Source organism: Gossypium arboreum, chromosome 8 (assembly GCF_025698485.1).
Source record: "Gossypium arboreum isolate Shixiya-1 chromosome 8, ASM2569848v2, whole genome shotgun sequence".
Lineage (NCBI taxonomy): Eukaryota > Viridiplantae > Streptophyta > Magnoliopsida > Malvales > Malvaceae > Gossypium > Gossypium arboreum.
In genome coordinates, this window is record NC_069077.1 from 110,855,374 (window position 1) to 110,877,191 (window position 21,818).

The following is a 21,818-nucleotide window of genomic DNA, read 5'->3' on the forward strand; positions in this document are numbered from 1 at the left end:
GACCTGCTGTAGCTGAAAATACTTTTGAACTAAAACCTAACACTATTCAGATGATACAGCAATTCGTTCAGTTTGATGGTTTGCAGGATGAAAATCCCAACGTTCACTTAGCGAACTTTCTGGAATTTTGCGATACATTTAAAATCATTGGCATTTCTGATAATGCCATACGTCTTAGGTTGTTTCCCTTTTCACTGAGAAGCAAAGCTAAACAGTGGTTGAACTCGTTACCACGAGGGTCTATCACTACTTGGGAACAAATGACCGAGAAATTTTTACTAAAATATTTTTCGCCGGCTAAAACGGCTAAATTACGTAATGATATCTCTTCTTTTGTGCAGATGGATTTAGAAACACTTTACAATACATGGGAGGGATACAAGGACTTACTGAGAAGGTGCCCTCACCATGGGTTACCGCTTTGGCTTCAAGTTCAAACATTCCACAATGGTCTGAATACCTCGACTCGGCAAATGGTTGACGCAGCTGTTGGTGGAACTATCAACAATAAAACACTGGAAGATGCCTATGAATTTGTAGAGGAGATGTCATTGAATAACTATCAGTGGCAAGTTATGAGGACAAAGCTAAAGAAAACAGCCGGTGTTTATCACATCGATTCAGTCACCATGCTCTCTAATCAGGTAAAACTTCTCAATAAAAAGATTGACGGTTTACTTGGCTCTACGCAGGTTCATCTAGTAATGAGGTGTGACTCAAGTGGCGGAGGTGTGCATACAGAATACCAATCCTTCAATCCTACAACTGAAGAAGAACAAGTCAACTATATGGGTAACAATAACTTCAGATCTCAAAATAACCCCTACAGTAATACTTATATTGCAGGTTCAAGGAACCACCCAAATTTCTCTTGAGGTGGTCAAGGGAATCAAAAGCCACAAAATCCTCAGGGTTTTCAACAGCCACCTTATCAACAAGAGAAGAAACCAAACCTTGAAGAGATGCTTTCTAAATTCATCTCAGTGTCAGAATCCCGTTTCCAAAATACCAAGATAGCATCGATTCAAGGACTCGAAACTCAGATAGGCCAGCTATCCAAACTAATCTCCGAACAACCACAAGGTAGCTTACCAAGTAATACTAAACCTAATCCGAGGGAACACCTCAATGCAATTAGTACTCAAAATAAGGAAGGATTCGTTGCACCGGAGCCAGAATTACAGCAAGACAACGCGATGAACAATGGTCAAGAAGAGGTAAACGACGATGATCCTAAACAGGTAAGTACGTATTATGAACCTCGTGTGCCATATCCTAAAGCGATGATGAAAGACAGAACAGAAGAACAATTAGGTAAGTTTGTCAAACTCTTAAAGAAATTACATATTAACTTACCCTTTATTGAAGTTCTGTCACAGATGCCAAACTCAGCAAAATTCTTAAAGGAATTTCTGAGCAATAAAAGAAAATTAGACGCTACATCGCATGTGGAACTTAATGCAGTCTGCTCAGCTATTCTAAAGCATAAGCTACCTAACAAATTGAAAGATCCAGGGAGTTTTACAATTCCTTGCTTAATTGGTAGTTTATCTATGAATAATGCTTTAGCTGATCTAGGGGCAAGTATAAATGTTATGCCGTATAAAATGTTTAAATGACTAGGTCTTGGTAAACCCAAATAGACTAGGATGAGCATACAATTGGCTGGCAAAACAGTTAGATTTCCTAAGGGTATTATTGAAGATGTTCTCATTAAAATTGATAAATTTATTTACCGAGTAGACTTTGTAGTCTTAGATATGGATGAGGATAATGAGGTACCTTTAATTTTAGGACGACCCTGTTTAGCAACTGTCGGAACCATTATTAATGTAGGCACAGGAGAGCTAACACTTCGTGCAGGAGATGACGCAGTAACACTCTAAGCACGCGATTCAGTAAAAGCTTCTAAGACTCAAGATAACGCTATGAAACTTGTCGATGATAAAACTAATATTCAAACGTCCTTGTAGGAACCTCCTCGAACCAAGACAACGTAGACAGTGCACTATTATCAAGTAGCGAACAAAGACACCCATGAGGAACGAAGGCTTCAAATAGAGGAGCTAGATGAATGGCGAGCACACAAACCGAGAACACATGATAAGCCGCAACTACGCCAAAACAAGCCCGATACCTCTCCTAATCAACTTAAGGTTAGCGATAAAGTCTTACTAGATGCCGCAAATTCCCATATTGTCACTACCACACCAAATGAGGAAATCCCTCTTATGGTACTTAGTATTTTTCCATTCGGTACGGTGGAGGTGAATCATCCCAAGTTCGGCACTTTTAAGGTAAACATCACTCGATTAAAACCTTATTTTAAGATTGCCAGCAGGAATAAGGAGTATGAACTTCTCAAACCACCATGATCATTCAATGGAGAGCTAAATCAAGCTTAGACTATAAATAAGCGCTTCTCTGGAGGCAACCCGAGCACTAACATATTTTGATTTCTTTATTTTTAATTTCTAACACTTTGAATCATTAACTTAATCTTTGAATTGCAAAGTTTTTCAACACACATGGCCAGGCACATGGGCGTGCCTAAAGCTGTGGCCAAACAGGTGAAGAGACACGGCCGTGCGATACGGTCGTGAGGAAGCAGGGCATGATTTCCCCAAAACACGGGGTGCGATAAATCCCCATGGCCGTGCGACATGGCCGTGGGTGAACTTGATAGGATACCACGGGCATGGGACTAGAAAACCATAGGCGTGCTAGGGACAAGGCTCGATTCTATTTCTTCGACATGGGTGTGAGACACGTCCGTGCCGTTCAGCCTTGTACAACAATACACAGGCGTTCTACCATAACACACGGGCGTGGGAGAAGCAAACAAAGCTAGGCATGGCCGTGCACCATGGCCATGTTTGACACACGCCCAAGACATACGGGCGTGGGATAGTAGCTGGGCACGACCTAAATCGCAAAATTCAAAAAACACGGGCTCACCCTCAAAGTACACAGGCATGGCCCTAGGCCGTGTAAACCTCCCCTATATAAGCAAACCACTGTTCATCTTCTTCCCCTTTTTAAAACCCTTGCTAAAATCTACCCTTCCCCAGATTCTCACTTCCCCAACCCCCAAACCACCCTCAAATCCACTCCCCTTGCATTAATCCCCACTTTCCCCTCTCTATACCCTCCATTTTTCCTCCACATGGCTATATCCCCCCGTCACATGCCCATGCTTGCCATCAACACGCCCATGCACCGCCCTACAGCAGCCTTTGGTTCACTTTCTCAACCTTATTTTTCCAATTTGTGTTGCTACATTAGTATTCTACATGCTTTACATAGATATTGTTACTATTACAAATATGTTTTAGACAAGTTAGGAATTTGCTTTAAAATTTTCTATATTTGAATTGTTTAAGCTACTAAATAGCATATACTAATTTTAGGCCTCTTGCTTAACTACTGATGTATCTTGGATTCTATCAATGCTCATGTATTTTCAGGAACATTATATCGTCATCGAGAGGCAAGAAGGCCGCAGTCCCATACTCAAAGAGACGTAGGGGACCGGGTTCTTCCCCGGTAAGTGCTACAGCCGAAGTTCAGCACCCGTTCCTTGAATTTTCACAAACTTCGCAGGAGGAGCTATTTCAGATACTACGCGCATGACCCCTCACTACAGGTCATTGCATTGACTGGGCTGCCGTAGAGCAAGTTCAGCTAGCTGATGCCATCCGCGCCCTCTTGTCCATAGACCCATGGGAACGGTTCTTCGCTATTACTGAGCCCACTTATCTAGAGCTAACTTTAGAATTATTGTAACACCCCGTACCCGATATCGTCGCCGGAGTTGGACACGAGGGGTTCACAGACTAAATTCACTTGTCACACAGACCATTTTAACATTTCCAGACAAGCTGGCTGACTGCGTCACTGTTACCTTAAAAATCATATCTCGAGTTCCAGAACTCGAAATCTAGTTCCGTAAATTTTTTCTGAAACTAGACTCATAATTACATCTACACATTTTTTTCTAGAATTTTTGGTCGAGCCAATTAGTACAGTTTATTAGTTAAAGTCTCCCCTGTTTCAGGGTTCGACTACACTGACCTTTGCGCGTTACGACTTGGATATCTTCCTGTACAGGGCTCCAACACTTATACCGTTTGTTTCTAATGAAACTAGACTCACAAAGAAATCTGTAAATGTAAAGCATAACTTCTAATTCTCTCTGTTTAATTTATAGTTAATTTTCAAAGTCAGAACAGGGGATCCAGAAACCGTTCTGGCCCTGTTTCGCGAAATATTGAATATCTCTTAAAATCCGACTCATATGACCGTTTCGTTTCCTCCATATGAAAGTAGGTTCATCAATTTTAAATTACATAATTTATTCACTATTTAATTCCATTCCTACTATTTTTAGTGAGTTTTCACATCCACATCACTGCTGCTGCCAGCATCTATTTTAAGGTAAACTTTACCTATTCTATGATCCTCCATGGATCAACTAAGGTTTGTCATACATATACCAAAAGTGATCATGAATAACCATGTCAAGAGTATAACACCGAAAATAATCAGCCATGGCATATGGCCTAATGATCAATTAAACCTCAACTATTTGTCAACCAAAACTGAACTCACTAAGACTTATAACTAAGTACCACAAGGCCGAATTGACTTAATGTCTATGCCATTTCGCATGGATTAAGGTTTACATACCAAATTTCAAACATAACATTATAGCTTATACATGCCGAAATGTTCTTCTAGACCCACTAAGAAGAAAGTACCAAAATGATTGCTAGTTGGTCTGATGACTTCGATGACGGTCCCGAGCACGCAAAAAGAGACGAGTCCAAGAAACCTAAAATAGGTGACAAGCAAACACCGAATGAGTATATAACTCAGTAAGTCATAAGCATTCCACAACCATCCATTAACAAAATTATCACAAAATGAAACAATGAAACGAGGCTAAGCACTCCATCCATACCGTACTATACCATAGTTCCTTAGACCTTTCGGTTCAATCTCATACCAATTCACCCATTGTCATTTCATATACTATTCAATAGGATAATTGAGGCATTTCCATACATCATTTCATTTTCGCTACAATCATACAAATAAATGAACTTTCATCTATTCCACGATACCTTATTTACGTGACTGCAATTGTAATCATCACATAGGTTCAAAACTTACCAAGCTCAACCCCGAGCATGAACATAGCGCCTACTTGCCATGAACCCAAGATACTTACTCTTTCCGCTGTCCATGATCAACTCGATAAAGTCACACCCTCCATGTAAATAATCGATCGAAGATATATATTGAGTTCGCACACATAGTGCTTAATAATCGATCACGCACACTTAGTGCCATGTGATTTAAGCTTGCACACATAGTGCCATATAATTTAAGCTCGCACACTTAGTGCCATACATTTCAAGCTTGCACACTTAGTGCCAATCGCGTCACCAAGCACACTTATTACCCGCACACTTAGTGCCGAAACCAAACACTTTACACATTCACTACCTTTTTACATTCAACAATGTCATCATTCCATACACATACATTTTCATATACATTTCGTTTTATTGAACGTAATCGCATAGATATCGTGCTCATTTAAATCGACATCAAACATATGCTTAATGACTTACCTCGGATGTTGTTGAACGTCTTCAACGGCTATTCAATTACTTTTTCTTTCCCCTTGTCCAACTTTGACCCTTTAAGCTCTTGAGCTAAATCAAACAAATTTACTTCTCAATCAAACACACACATACGGCAACCATATACATTTTAGAAACCAATTCATTCGTATCATTTGTCCATTCATTAGCTTTTAACACATTCGGCCACTAGGGCAACCTATTTAACTTTTAAGATTCATTTCTAATTTTAGTTAAACAATGCCGAATGCCATTAACTACTAATGCCACACACACATATGCATAAAATTAACCCATACATGACCTATAGCTCATTCGGTCATTCATCTTTCAAGCCTATCAAAGCTTCATATCACACTTCCTTGGCCGAATACACATATAAGCACAATTTAGCATTTTATTTATTTCATGATACATTCGGCCTTGGCATAATTTCATTAAAAGTCCCTATTAGCCACTTCACCCTTCAATTATATCATCTACTTAACATTTCATACTTATCATGCTAGCGAATATTGTTTAATCAAGTTCAACATCCTCATATACGGCATTAGCATCCAAACAACCTATATGAACATTTAACTAATTCAAGCTTCACCCATCCACACTTATTCATTTAACATAAAGAAAATAAATCAACCCCTTCACTATCAACCATGGCGAATGCTTCATGGGTTTAAGGTAGATTCAAGAAAGGAACTCATAATTATTAAGATGTAAGCAACTACCCTTGTTCATCTAGATTTAGTATGAAACAACAACTATCACCCTTATCAATCACCATAGCTGAAAACCTTACTCATTCCAATATCAAAATTTCCACATGGGCTACAAAAATAGCTTGATATCTCACCCAAGATCAACTAAAATTTCAAGAACTAGTCTAGACTACTTACCTCATTATCACCCTAGGATGGCGAATGCTCCCCCTTCATCCTCTTTTCATTTCGGTCAAGAAGAAACAAAGGAATGAAGCTTTGTTTCTATCACCCCCCTTTTTTTTCTTTTTTATTTCTTTTATTATTTCCTTTCTTTTACATAAAATAATGACCACTTCATGGAAATTTACCACATATTGTAATATATGCTCCATCATGGCCGTCCACTATGCATAAGAAAAGGAGTATTTGACATGCAAAACCATTATTTTCACTACATGCTTTAATAGGTCCTCATAGATTAACCTATCACATTTCTACAATGTTTCATATAAGTCCATTTGAATAAATTCATATAGAAATGATCAAATTAATGCATGAAACTTTCATACATGCATTTACTAACATCATAAACATAGAATATAACAATTAATTATTTATAAGACTCGGTTTCGTGGTCCCGAAACCACTTTTCGACTAGGGTCAATTTAGGGCTGTCACAACTCTCCCCCACTTAAGAAATTTTCGTCCCCGAAAATCTTACCGGTGAGTAGGTTTGGGTATCGCTCTTTCATAGAGTCCTCAAGTTCCCAAGTGGCTTCTTCAATTTCGTGTTTATGCCACAACACCTTCACTAATGGGATTTTCTTATTTCGCAACTCTTTTACTTCACACATCAATATGCGAACCGGTTCTTCTTCATAATTCAAATTAGGTTGAATCTCGATCTCAAATGGAGTGATTACGTGCGATGGATCGGACCTATGTCGTCGAAGCATCGAGACATGGAAAACGTTGTGAATCTTTTCAAGCTCAGTGGGTAAAATTAATCGGTATACGACTGGCCCAACTCGTTCGGATACTTCATACGGACTGATGAACCTCGGACTCAATTTGCCCTTACGACCAAATCTAAGCACCTTCTTCCAGGGTGAATCTTTGAGAAATACTTTGTCTCCAACCTGATATTCAATGTCTTTTCTTTTCATATCCAGATACGACTTCTGGTGATCCGAAGCTGCCTTTAGACTTTCATGGATCACTTTTACTTTTCGTTCGCGTCTCTAATCAAATCAACCTCAAGATTTTACTCTCACTAAGTTAGGTCCAAAATAATGGGGTACGGCATTTACGACCGTATAAAGCCTCGTAAGGTGCCATCTTAATGCTTGACCGAAAGCTATTGTTATAAGCAAATTCAATCAAAGGCAAATATCTCTCCCATGATCCACAAAACTCCAAGACGCAACATCTCAACATATCTTGAGTATCCGAATTATTCATTCGGATCGACCATCAGTCTGGGGATGAAATGCGGTGCTAAAATGCATCTTAGTACCCAATGCTTCTTGTAATTTCTTCCAAAATCGCGATGTAAATCTTGGGTCTCTATCCGACACGATAGAAATAGGTACCCCATGCAATCGAACAATTTGGGAGACGATAATTCGCCAATTTATCAAGCGAAAAATCCGTGCGGACAGGATAAAATGAGCGAGACTTGGTCATCTATCAACAATGACCTGCATCGAGTCTTTCTTATTCTGAGTCAACGGTAACCCAGACACAAAGTCCATTGTTACTCGATCCCATTTCCATTCGGGTATCATGATTGGCTGAAGTAATCCCGATGGCACTTGATGTTCCGCTTTCACTTGTTGACATATCAAACACTTTGAAACAAACTCTGAAATGTCTCGTTTCATACCGGGCCACCAAAATTGGCGTTTCAGGTCATTGTACATTTTAGTACTACCCGGGTGGACTAACATTCGACTACTATGAGCCTCGTTCAAAATCATCGAAATAAGCTCTGAATTTTTCAGGACACACAAGCGACTTTTGAACTTCAAACAATCGTCATCATCAATTTGAAACTCTGATTCCATATTCGGAACACATTCAGCGCGTTTTGCAACCAATTCATCATCGACTTTCTGAGCTTCACGAATTTGATGAATCAGTAACAGTTTGGCCTCTAATTCAACTACTAGCACCTCATCGGGTGAAACGGATAGGTGACCATCCATCGCTCTCAAAGCAAATAGTGCTTTACGACTTAAAGCATCGGCCACCACGTTGGCCTTTCCCGGGTGATAATCAATGACAAGCTCATAATCTTTTAACAACTCGAGCCAACGTCTTTGTCGCAGATTCAAGTCTCTTTAAGTCATCAAATATTTGAGACTTTTGTGATCCAAATATATATGACACTTCTCACCAAATAAGTAATGTCGCCATATTTTCAGAGCGAATACAATGGCAGGTAATTCGAGATCATGGGTCGGATAATTTTTCTCATGGGGCTTTAATTGTCTCGACGCGTAAGCCACAACTCGACCTTCTTGCATCAATACGCAACCTAACCCAAGTAGGGAGGCATCACTATAAATGACAAACTCTTTGCCCGATTCGGGCTGCACTAGAATTGGAGCTTCAGTCAAATAAGTTTTCAATTGATCAAAACTTTTCTGACATTTTTCCGTCCATTCAAACTTAACATCTTTTTGAAGTAGCTTCGTCATTGGCGTGGCTATCGTCGAGAAACCTTTTACAAATCGTCGGTAATAACCGGCGAGCCCCAGGAAGCTCTGAACTTCAGTAATATTTCTTGGAGGCTTCCAGTTAAGTATGGCGGAAATTTTGCTCGGGTCAACTCGAATACCCGATGCAGATACTACATGCCCCAAAAAGCTAACTTCTCTTAACCAGAACTCACATTTATTGAACTTAGCATATAACTGCTTATCTCGTAAAGCTTGTAGCACTAATCTCAGGTGCTCAGCATGTTCGGTTTCATCTTTCGAATAAACTAAAATGTCATCAATAAACACAACTACGAATCGATCCAAATACTGTCTGAAGATCCGATTCATCAGATCCATAAATACTGCGGGGGCATTAGTGAGACCAAACGGCATCACTAGAAATTTGTAGTGTCCGTACCTCGTTTTGAAAGCAGTTTTGGGTATGTCCGAATCTCGAATTCGCAACTGATAATAACCCGATCTTAAATCTATCTTCGAAAACACTGAGGATCCTCTTAGTTGGTCAAACAAATCATCAATACGCGGTAACGGATATTTATTCTTTATCGTCACTTTATTCAGCTGACGATAGTCGATGCACAATCTCATGGTCCCGTCCATCTTTTTCACAAACAATACTGGCGCACCCCAAGGTGAGAAACTTGGTCGAGCGAAACCTCTATCCGTCAACTTTTGCAACTGAGCTTTCAACTCTTTTAACTCGGTTGGTGCCATACGATACGGAGCTATCGAAATTGGCGTAGTCCCAGGTACAAGATCAATACCAAACTCTACCTCCCGAACAGGTGGTAAACCCGGCAATTCTTCAGGAAAAACATCCGGGTATTCACAAACCACTGGCACAGATTCGGGTTTCTTTTCTAACTCTTTGTCATTAAGTACATACGCAAGGTATGCTTCGCACCCCTTTCTTACATATTTCTGGGCCAACATTGCTGATATTACAACTGGTAACCCCTTTAAGTCCGTAGACTCAACTCGGATTATCTCGTTATTTGCGCACCTCAAATCAATGGTCTTGCTTTTGCAATTCACAACCGCATCATGCACAGTCAACCAATCCAAACCAAGAATGACATCAAATTCATCAAACGGCAAAAGCATCAAGTCCGCCGGAAAACAGGAACCTCGAATTACCAAGGGACATTTCTTATACACTTTATCGACAAGTACGTATTAACCCAAAGGGTTTGACACTCGAATTACGAACTCAGTAGACTCAACAGGTAGAGTCTTACTGGATGCTAAGGTTTCACATACATATGAATGAGTAGAGCCAGGGTCAATCAATGCAATCACACTAGTATCAAAGAGAGTGAAAGTACCAGTGATAACGTCAGGGGAGGATGCCTCCTCTCGTGCGCGGATGGCATATGCTCTAGCAGGAGCACGAGTCTCGGATCGAACAACCGTATCAGAGGCCCCTCTCTGATTACCACCCCTACCTCCTAAAATTCTCGGTGGTCTACCCCTAGTCGTCGTTCCACTAGGTCTTACACCTTGCATCTTATTCTTCTCATCAAGCTCCGCGCAATCTCTAATGAAGTGGTCCTTCGAACCGCATCCGTAATAGGCCCTGTTAACAGACTTACCCCAACATTCACCTATGTGTCGTCTTCCACATTGGGGGCATTCAGGCTTTTCTTGACGATTATTGCCCACACTAGCAACCGAAGTAGCTCGTGAGTCCATCGATGGTCGTGCTCTAATGGAAATCCCCGCAGTCGTCCTTGACTTATTTGTGTCCTCCCTGAACTTCTTTACAGCCAAAAATGGAGCTTTACCCGTCGATCTCTTACGACAGTCTCTAGCTTCAAATTCAGCCTTCTTCTTCTCCCTTCCAAGTTCTTTCGCCTTGCAGGCTCGTTTAACTAGTGTTACAAATTCCTTTATCTCCAAAATACCCACTAGTAACTTTAAATCTTAATTCAATCCTTCCTCAAATCTTTTGCACATAGCAACCTCATCAGCCACACACTCCCGAGCATACCGACTGAGTCTTACGAACTCATGTTCAGATTCGACATCTTGTCATACGGCCTTGCTTGAGCTCCAAGAATTCCTTACGCTTTTGATCGATGAACCGTTGACTAATATATTTCTTTCGAAATTCCGTTTGAAAGAAATCCCAAGTAACTTGTTCCTTTGGGACTATGGAAATCAAGGTCCTCCACCAATAGTAGGCTGAGTCTCGCAACTAGGATATAGCACACTTAAGACATTCATCGGGTGTGCATGACAGTTCATCAAACACGAATGGTGTTATCAAGCGTAACTTCGGCCCTTTTGGCATCATCAAGAACTATGGCCTTGAACTCCTCGGCCCCGCTTCCTAATCAAGTCCACGGTGGTTTACTCACCTCACAGGATCGATGGCTGATGGCATTACAGGCTCTTGGGGTGGATTATTTATATTCGGGAATGGTTGGATAGCCGGATTGGTTCGGGCATATTGCGCGACCCATTCATTCATCATGGTGAAGAAGGCTTATTTCGCCCCATCATCTTGATTATTCGCAGATGACTGAGGTTCAACAGGCGGTGTCCCTTGCACAGGAGCAGCTGCTACACTTTCAACATCATCCGCTAAGGGTCTCTCTAACCCGGGTTCCATTTGCTAAACAAAAATTTTAACCGTCAGAAGTCATCACATTATTAAGCACTAACATTTTGGCATGTATAGCTAGACTCATACGCACTATGGTAGTCCTAGAACCGACTAAACCATAGCTCTGATACCAATAAAATTGTAACACCCCGTACCCGATATCGTCGCCAGAATCGGACACGAGGGGTTCACAGACTAAATTCACTTGTCACACAGACCATTTTAACATTTCCAGACAAGCTGGCTGACTGCGTCACTGTTACCTTAAAAATCATATCTCGAGTTCCAGAACTCGAAATCCAGTTCCGTAAATTTTTCCTGAAACTAGACTCATAATTCCATCTAGAAATTTTTTTCTAGAACTTTTGGTCGAGCCAATTAGTACAGTTTATTAGTTAAAGTCTCCCCTGTTTCAGGGTTCGACTACACTGACCTTTGCGCGTTACGACTTGGATATCTTCCTGTACAGGGCTCCAACACTTATGCCGTTTGTTTCTAATGAAACTAGACTCACAATGAAATCTGTACATGTAGAGCATAACTTCTAATTCTCTCTTTTTAATTTATAGTTAATTTTCAAAGTCGGAACAGGGGATCCAGAAACTGTTCTGGCCCTGTTTCGCAAAATATTGAATATCTCTTAAAATCCGACTCATATGACCGTTTCGTTTCTTCCATATGAAAGTAGGTTCATCAAGGTTCAATTACATAATTTATTCACTATTTAATTCCATTCCTACTATTTTTAGTAATTTTTCACATCCACATCACTGCTGCTGCCAGCATCTATTTTAAGGTAAACTTTACCTATTCTATGATCCTCCATGGATCAACTAAGGTTTGTCATACATATACCAAAAGTGATCATGAATAACCATGTCAAGAGTATAACACCGAAAATAATCAGCCATGGCATATGGCCTAATGATCAATTAAACCTCAACTATTTCTCATCCAAAACCGAACTCACTAAGACTTATAACTAAGTACCACAAGGCCGAATTGACTTAATGTCTATGCCATTTTCGCATGGCTTAAGGTTTACATACCAAATTTCAAACATAACATTATAGCTTATACATGCCGAAATGTTCTTCTAGACCCACTAAGAAGAAAGTACCAAAATGATTGCTAGTTGGTGTGATGACTTCGATGACGGTCCCGAGCACGCAAAAAAAGACGAGTCCAAGAAACCTAAAATAGGTGACAAGCAAACACCGAATGAGTATATAACTCAGTAAGTCATAAGCATTCCACAACCATCCATTAACAAAATTATCACAAAATGAAACAATGAAACGAGGCTAAGCACTCCATCCATACCGTATTATACCATAGTTCCTTAGACCTTTCGGTTCAATCTCATACCAATTCACCCATTGTCATTTCATATACTATTCAATAGGATAATTGAGGCATTTCCATACATCATTTCATTTTCGCTACAATCATACAAATAAATGAACTTTCATCTATTCCACGAAACCTTATTTACGTGACTGCCATTGTAATCATCACATAGGTTCAAAACTTACCAAGCTCAACCCCGAGCATGAACATAGCGCCTACTTGCCATGAACCCAAGATACTTACTCTTTCCGCTGTCCATGATCAACTCGATAAAGTCACACCCTCCATGTAAATAATCGATCGAAGATATATATTGAGTTCGCACACATAGTGCTTAATAATCGATCACGCACACTTAGTGCCATGTGATTTAAGCTCGCACACATAGTGCCATATAATTTAAGCATGCACACTTAGTGCCATACATTTCAAGCTTGCACACTTAGTGCCAATCTCGTCACCAAGCACACTTATTGCCCGTACACTTAGTGCCGAAACCAAACACTCTACACATTCACTACCTTTTTACATTCAACAATGTCATCATTCCATACACATACATTTTCATATACATTTCGTTTTATTGAACGTAATCGCATAGATATCGTGCTCATTGAAATCGACATCAAACATATGCTTAATGACTTACCTCAGATGTTGCCGAACGTCTTCAACGGCTATTCAATTACTTTTTCTTTCCCCTTGTCCAACTTTGACCCTTTAAGCTCTTGAGCTAAATCAAACAAATTTACTTCTCAATCAAACACACACATACGACAACCATATACATTTCAGAAACCAATTCATTCGTATCAATCAAACCTATTTAACTTTTAAGATTCATTTCTAATTTTAGTTAAACAATGCCGAATGCCATTAACTACTAATGGCACACACACATATGCATAAAATTAACCCATACATGACCTATAGCTCATTCGGTCATTCATCTTTCAAGCCTATCAAAGCTTCATATCACACTTCCTTGGCCGAATACACATATAAGCACAATTTAGCATTTTTATTTATTTCATGATACATTCGGCCTTGGCATAATTTCATTAAAAGTCCCTATTAGCCACTTCACCCTTCAACTATATCATCTACTTAACATTTCATACTTATCATGCTAGCCGAATATTGTTTAATCAAGTTCAACATCCTCATATACGGCATTAGCATCCAAACAACCTATATGAACATTTAACTAATTCAAGCTTCACCCATCCACACTTATTCATTTAACATAAAGAAAATAAATCAACCCCCTTCACTATCAACCATGGCCGAATGCTTCATGGGTTTAAGGTAGATTCAAGAAAGGAACTCATAATTATTAAGATGTAAGCAACTACCCTTGTTCATCTAGATTTAGTATGAAACAACAACTATCACCCTTATTAATCACCATAGCCGAAAACCTTACTCATTCCAATATCAAAATTTCCACATGGGCTACAAAAATAGCTTGATATCTCACCCAAGATCAACTAAAATTTCAAGAACTAGTCTAGACTACTTACCTCATTATCACCCTAGGATGGCCGAATGCTCCCCCCCTTCATCCTCTTTTCATTTCGGTCAAGAAGAAACAAAGGAATGAAGCTTTGTTTCTATCACCCCCTTTTTTTTTTCTTTTCTATTTCTTTTGTTATTTCCTTTATTTTACATAAAATAATGACCACTTCATGGAAATTTACCACATATTGTAATATATGCTCCATCATGGCCGGCCACTATGCATAAGAAAAGGAGTATTTGACATGCAAAACCATTATTTTCACTACATGCTTTAATAGGTCCTCATAGATTAACCTATCACATTTCTACAATGTTTCATATAAGTCCACTTTAATAAATTCACATAGAAATGATCAAATTAATGCATGAAACTTTCATACATGCATTTACTAACATCATAAACATAGAATATAATAATTAATTATTTATAAGACTCGGTTTCGTGGTCCCGAAACCACTTTCTGACTAGGGTCAATTTAGGGCTGTCACAATTATGCTCTACTTTTCATTTACAGGTAGTGATGAGAAACAATGGCGACCCAGGCTCCATTCACTTCCGATTAGGCGGTCTAGTTCGTGCGATAAGTGTCCCAGAGTTGGAATCACTCTGGTACTTTACACCGATTAGTTTATGGAGGAGGAAGACATGAATGGACTTTGAAATATCCACATTTCTCCCTTCTTGTGGTGGAAAGCTTTGGCACCACTCTCTTCCACCTACGACCCCAGCCACTCGAAAGCTTTAGCTCTTGCTCCTTCCCTACGCTATCTCTATGCCATATTAGCACACACCTTGACCGAGAGGAGAGAGAGCACTGGCGTCGTCAACACCCACGATGCCTACTATTTATGGTGCATGGTGAATGCACACGTGACTGACTTGGCATACTTTATTGCTTTCACCATTCGCCATCAGACCGAGTAGCAAAGGAAGGGAGTGATCTCCATCGGCCCCTACGTGATGTGCCTTACCAGACACTTTGGCCTCCTCAACACCATAGCCCAGTCATCAGCGCTTACACTGATAGGTCAGATGTCCCCACAGGGTATCACGACTATGTTACACATGAGGATGATCGAGCGCCGACCTCGGACCGATCCTCTTGAGTACTGTCTCTCTCATGCCATTGATGAGGAGGATCTTGAGGACATTCTTGATGATGTTCCCCCACAACATGAAAAGCCTTCCACCGTGCCACTTAGGGAACGACCAGTTCATGCGGCTGCTTCATTAGCACACCTTTCCGATCGACTCGCCTACTTCGAGCAGTATTGCACTACACAGTTCGAGATGATTCACCAGCAAGATCAATGACAGGACCAACAGATGGACGATATGTAGGCCATGATGCAGTAGCTGTGCTAGCACTTTCATATCGCCACCTCAGCGTAACCACCTGAGAGCCCCACCGACGAGGATCATTGAATCCTCTTATATTCTTATTTTTATCTTTATTCTTCTTTTTATTTTTTATTTTCTTTTCAATTTTATTATTTTATTTTGAAAGACATATCTATATTAGTAAATTTTACTTTTCTTTCATTTTCTGGTATTTCTAACAAGTAATCCCACTACGCTCTCTTCCACACCAACTCTTAATAAGCTCTTCATGATTCTACAGACTTCCAAGCAAAGTTGCTAGGAATATTTTACGGAATAAGGAAACAAATGGGAAACAATACCTCATGAGTGCCATGTTCAATGCTCCAATTTCTTCATCTAGCTAAGAACAATGGTAGCTACTACTTTCCCCAAACACTCCAACCTCAGAATCAAGCTCTGCATCTATATAACAGGGAGTTTCACCTCCTTTCCTCTTATGATTTTCTTTATTTTGAATAATCTATCTTTGTACATTGGGGGCAATGTACATCTTAAGTGTGGGGGGTGAACATGAAACCTAACTTTTTGCATTATTCTCAAATCCCTGAATTTGGTCTTGTGCTTAAGTGATTTTCTCATAATATTGATAGAATGAACTCTGATTGATCTATAATTATTGTTGATATGTCATGAATTAGACCAAGGGAATTATGCATGATTATTTGATTATAGGACCTTAAAGAATCGAACATGATAAGTTGATATTTGAGAAATAAAATTTTTAGACTATTTTTCCTAAATTGAGGTATTATCTTGAAATCTTAAGTATACAGGAATGACATCAAAAACCCAAATTTTTGGTGAGATTTTGAGCCTTTTGAGCATATGGCTTTCTTTCTTGCTCACTTCTTTTATGGTTTGAGTGTATCAACATTGAACTGTTATTCTAGAACATGCTTCGATTATACATGTCGAGATCACACGTATGATTTGATATACTGAGATGATAAAGGCACTTAGGATTTAACCTGTTTACTACATAAAAAGCCTTCCCACATAATTAAACCCTTAGGGAACCCCCATTGAGCCTACCTACTAACCTTTTTTTTATTGATTAACCTTCATCATTAACCCATTAACCTATTATTGTTGAAATCCTCTTACTTAATTTACTTTTTTTATCGAGATTAAATTTAATATTGTTACCTCTCTATGTTCACCATTTTTTGTTACTGAATCATGAAGTATGATTTTTATATTGTATTGACTTGCTTAGTTCTTAAAAAAAAACTCAGTATTATTATTGTAATTCTCAGCAAGCTAAAGTTGTCATGAACTCATGTAAAATAGTTCTAGATATTTATTTGTGGTTTTGTAATTAAGTTTTTGATAGTGGGGTAATATATTGAAATTATCTCGATTCTAACCCTTGTCTCTTTAGTTGTATCCATACCTGTAACCTAAACCCCATTACAACCATGCAAAGACCTTTTGATTAGTGTATCATATCATTTACAAGTGGTGGAGACTTGATTTTCATGCAAGCCTATAGTAATAACTTTTCATGTTAGACAATCGAGTGCTTAATCTTGAACTTTAAACACTTTGAGTGATTTGAGTGAATCTTTAGTGAGGATGTCATCTCTTGTATGTTTAGGACTAAAGTTAATTACTTGAAGGAAGGAGATTACCTATAATTTTGTTATCAAAGTATTCGATTTAGATTGTTTGAAGTTTTTAAAGCCCCTATAGTTGAATTCTCGCTGTATGATTTTTTGTGGAATAATTTGTAACATTATCAGTAATGCTTATGCGATTGAAAGGAATGAATTCTAGCAGTAAATGAGAATTTTGCTTGAGGACAAGCAAATGCTTAAGTGTGGGGGTATTTGATAAACGCCAAATTATACATATTTATACCCCAAATACTTAGCATATTTATGGATATTTATTACTAGATTTGTGGATTTTGGTGCTCTTAATCCATTTATTTCATGTTTTGTATTCAGGAGAGCACCAAGAGTCAAAAGGAGCCAAAAATAAGCAAAAAAGGGACAAAACGGACCAAATCGAGAAGATGACACGGCCTAAGCCTTGCCACACGGGCATCTCACACGCCCGTGGCCTTCGGGGGTATCGACCAAGGTTTTCACGATTCACACGGCCTGGCCATTAAGCCCACACGGCCGTGTGCAATTTAACAGATCGAACAGGGCCTGGCAATCATGTCACACGACCGTGGCACATGGGCGTGTCCCTTTTTCAAAGAGTTGTATTTTACACGGAAAAGGATACTTAGGGAGGAAGAAAGCTAATCCAAAGCCTATATAAACACCTTAAGTGTGACCTAAAAAGAGGACCACTTCTAGAACTTTTCTGGAATACAGAACCACACACCAGGAATTACTTGAAGAAAGCCAAACGATCCATCCCAAAAGCCGGAGTTACTCTAAGACTGAAGATCTCCTTCAGAATTTCTTCAGGGATTTTTAGAGTTTTCTTCATGTTTTGTTATTTTTATACTTTTGAGATGTACTCTTATTTTATTATGAACTAAACCCCTAAGATACCTAAGGGGGACAAAACCTATGATGGATCTTGTTATTATTATCTTAACTGTATGATAAATACTTGATTTGTTCTTAATTATGTGTTCTTAATGCTTGAGTTAATATTTTGGGTATTAATTCATGATTTAATGTGCTTATGCAGAGGAGGAATAGACCCTGCCTAAGAGTACATTTGGCATAATTAAGTGGAGTTGGTCGAACGCCTAGAAATAGGGTAATGAGATTTTGCCAGATTAGGGTGAAACCTAATATGGGAGTCCATAGAGTTATTTACTGCTTCCCTAGGAGTTTTAACTAAGAAAGAAATTTCGATTAATTCAACTTAGGGTTAGATGTTATTAGTCTCAAAAGGGATAATAACATAGGTTAGGGAATCTCACGGATCAAGTCAATTGAATAAATCGTCTGGTTCAGAGTCAGATAACAAGTGAAATCTAGGTGGATTCCTCATTGGGTGTCATTTTTATCAATTGCTTTTCTTCAAGTCTTTTTCCAAATTTTCTCTTTGCTTTAATTAAATTAGTTAATTAGTTTAGATAATTAGTTTAATAAACAAACCCTTTTATTCTTAGGCTAGATAATAAAAAGATAGTTATTACTAGTACTTTTGGTTCCCTTGGGTACGATATCCCGGTCTTGCTATTACTGTACTATTATTCGATAGGTGAGCTTGCCTTTTTGTTATGATAATAGTTAGTCTAGGTTTGATCTTCATTATAAATATTTATTACTTGTTATAAATCATGCGATCAACTTTCTTCAAGTCGTTGTACATCTTGGTTCTTCCCAGATGAACTGACATACGACTGTTATGTGCCTCGTGTAAAATATCTAGATCAACTTGATATTCTTCGGAACACAGATTCTTCTGTGAAATCTTAAGCATCCATCGAATTCAATTTGAAAGTCCAGTTCACTAGTTGCTTCACACTGAACTTTCTTAGCTTGTAATTCCTCATCAGATTTTTGAGCTTCACAAATCTGACGGAGAAGAGTCCGCCTAGCTCTCAATTCAACTAAAATGGAACCATAATCATATAAGGTCATCTGTGTATTCATTGTCCCCAAAGCGAATAGAGACTTCCTGCTCAAAGTGTCGGTGGCCACATTTGCCTTTCCCAGATTGTCTTAAATTCAAATCTTTTTGAGTCATCAAATACTTAAGGCTCTTAATATCTGTATAGACATGGCATTTTTCCCCAAACAAATAATGATGCCAAATATTCAAGCCAAACACTATGGCAACCAATTCCAAATCATGAGTTGGATAATTCTTCTCATGAGGTTTCAGCTGTCTCTAAGCATAAGCTACAACTTTTCCTTCTTGTATAAGCACACATCCTAGTCCATTTAAGGACGCATCACTGTAGATTACAAATTCTTTCCCTGGTTCCAGTTGAACTAGCACTGGCGCCTCGGTCAATAGCATTTTCAACTTTTCAAAGCTTTGCTAGCACTTTTCTGTCCACTCAAACTTAACGTCCTCTTACAGCAGTCTTTTCATAGGAGTGGCTATCATAGAAAATCCTTTTACAAACCTTTGGTAAAAACCGGCTAAGCCCAAAAGGCTCCTAACTTCGATTACATTCCCTGGAGGCTTCTATTCAACAATGGCAGAAACCTTACTAGGATCAACCTAAATACCATCACTGGAAACAATGTGGCTTAAGAATCCAACTTCTTGAAGCCAAAACTCACTTTTACTGAACTTGGCATATAATTGCTTACTCCTAAAAGTCTGCAAACGATCCTCAAATGTTCGGCATGTTCTGCCTCATCTCTAGAGTAAATTAAAATGTCATCTATGAACACTACAACAAACTTATCTAAGTATGGACGAAATATTCTGTTCATCAAATCCATAAACACAGCCGGAGCATTCGTCAATCCAAAAGGCATAACAAGGAATTTGTAGTGATTGTACCTTGTTCTAAAACCAGTCTTAGGTACGTCTATCTCCTTAACTCATAGCTACTAATAACCAGACCTCAAGTCTATCTTGGAAAACCATGTTGCTCCTTTTAGCTGATCGAACAAATCATCAATTCTTGGAAATGGATATTTGTTCTTAACCGTTACCTTATTAAGTTGTCGGCAATCAATACATAATCTCATGGAACCATCCTTCTTCTTTACAAATAACATGGGAGCACCCCAAGGTGAAAAATTGGGTCTCGCAAAGCCTTTGTCAACCAATTCTTGCAACTGTGACTGTAATTCCCTTAACTCTATCGGAACCATCCTAGACGGAGTGATAGAGATATGTGCAATCCCTAACATTAACTCAATACCAAATTCAACTTCCCTAACCGGGGGTAAACCTAGAAATTCTTTCAGGAACACATCCATAAACTCACATACAGTAGGCAGTGATTCGAATTTCAACTCAATTCCTTTGTATTCAACACATAAGCCAGATATGCTTCATATCCTTTTCTCATACAATTCTGAGCAGTCATCAAAGAAATTACGATTGCCAAGCCACTAAGTTCATCTAATTAGACTCGAAGGACTTCACCATTCTCATGTCTCAATTCCATAACTTTCCATTTACAATCTACTATTGTAACACCCTATACCCGTAACCCACGCCGAGGAGGAGTACAAGGCATTACCTAACTTGATCTCATGCCTACAACCAATCTCAAGTCACCGAGACTCGATTCAATCTTAAAACTTTTTCAATATCTACCTTAAACTTCTTACTATGGACCTATGAGCTCGAAATCGATCATTGAAAGCTATTTGGAGCCATTCCGAGTCCTTAAACCAACCTTAAGAAATTTGCCTTTAAAACAGGGCACACGCCCATGTGGCTCACACAGCCTAAGCACCCTAGGACACGCCTGTGTCCCACTCCCGTGTAGAATTAATTTCTAATTCACACCTACAAGGGTTTTCACATGGCTAGACACATGCCCGTGTCCCTCACATGGCCACGACACGCCCATGTCCTAGCCCATGTACAAAAACATGGACATTCTATTTCTGAAGTCAGCATGCTCATAATGTCACACGGCCAAAGCACATGCCCGTATGCTGGGCTGTGTCCTCCACACGGTTGAGACACACGGCCGTGTCTCTGCCCGTGTATTTATTGCCATGCATACTGACTTGAAAGTTTTACATGCAGGGGACACACAACCAAACTACACAGCCATAGGGCAGACCGTGTGTCACACACGGCATAGACACATGCCAGTGTGTCTACCCGTGTGGACAATATAAGGCTATTTACCATGCCTCATTGCCACCCTTACTTGCCTATTTCCATACAAATTCCAAACAATGCTAAAACAAGCACAATTTCTAAAATCAAATAAGCCACGATAAACATTCATTATCTCATGATAATGTATCTTTTATA

General features: G+C 39.1%; 1 non-coding gene across 1 annotated transcript; it reads right to left on the reverse strand.

Annotated features, from left to right (window-relative positions):
* Positions 1–308: 308 nt before the first annotated feature.
* LOC128279733 (small nucleolar RNA R71) lies at positions 309–415 on the reverse strand. Its single transcript, XR_008269930.1, has one exon. It is a non-coding gene; the product is annotated as a small nucleolar RNA R71 (small nucleolar RNA).
* Positions 416–21,818: the final 21,403 nt, after the last annotated feature.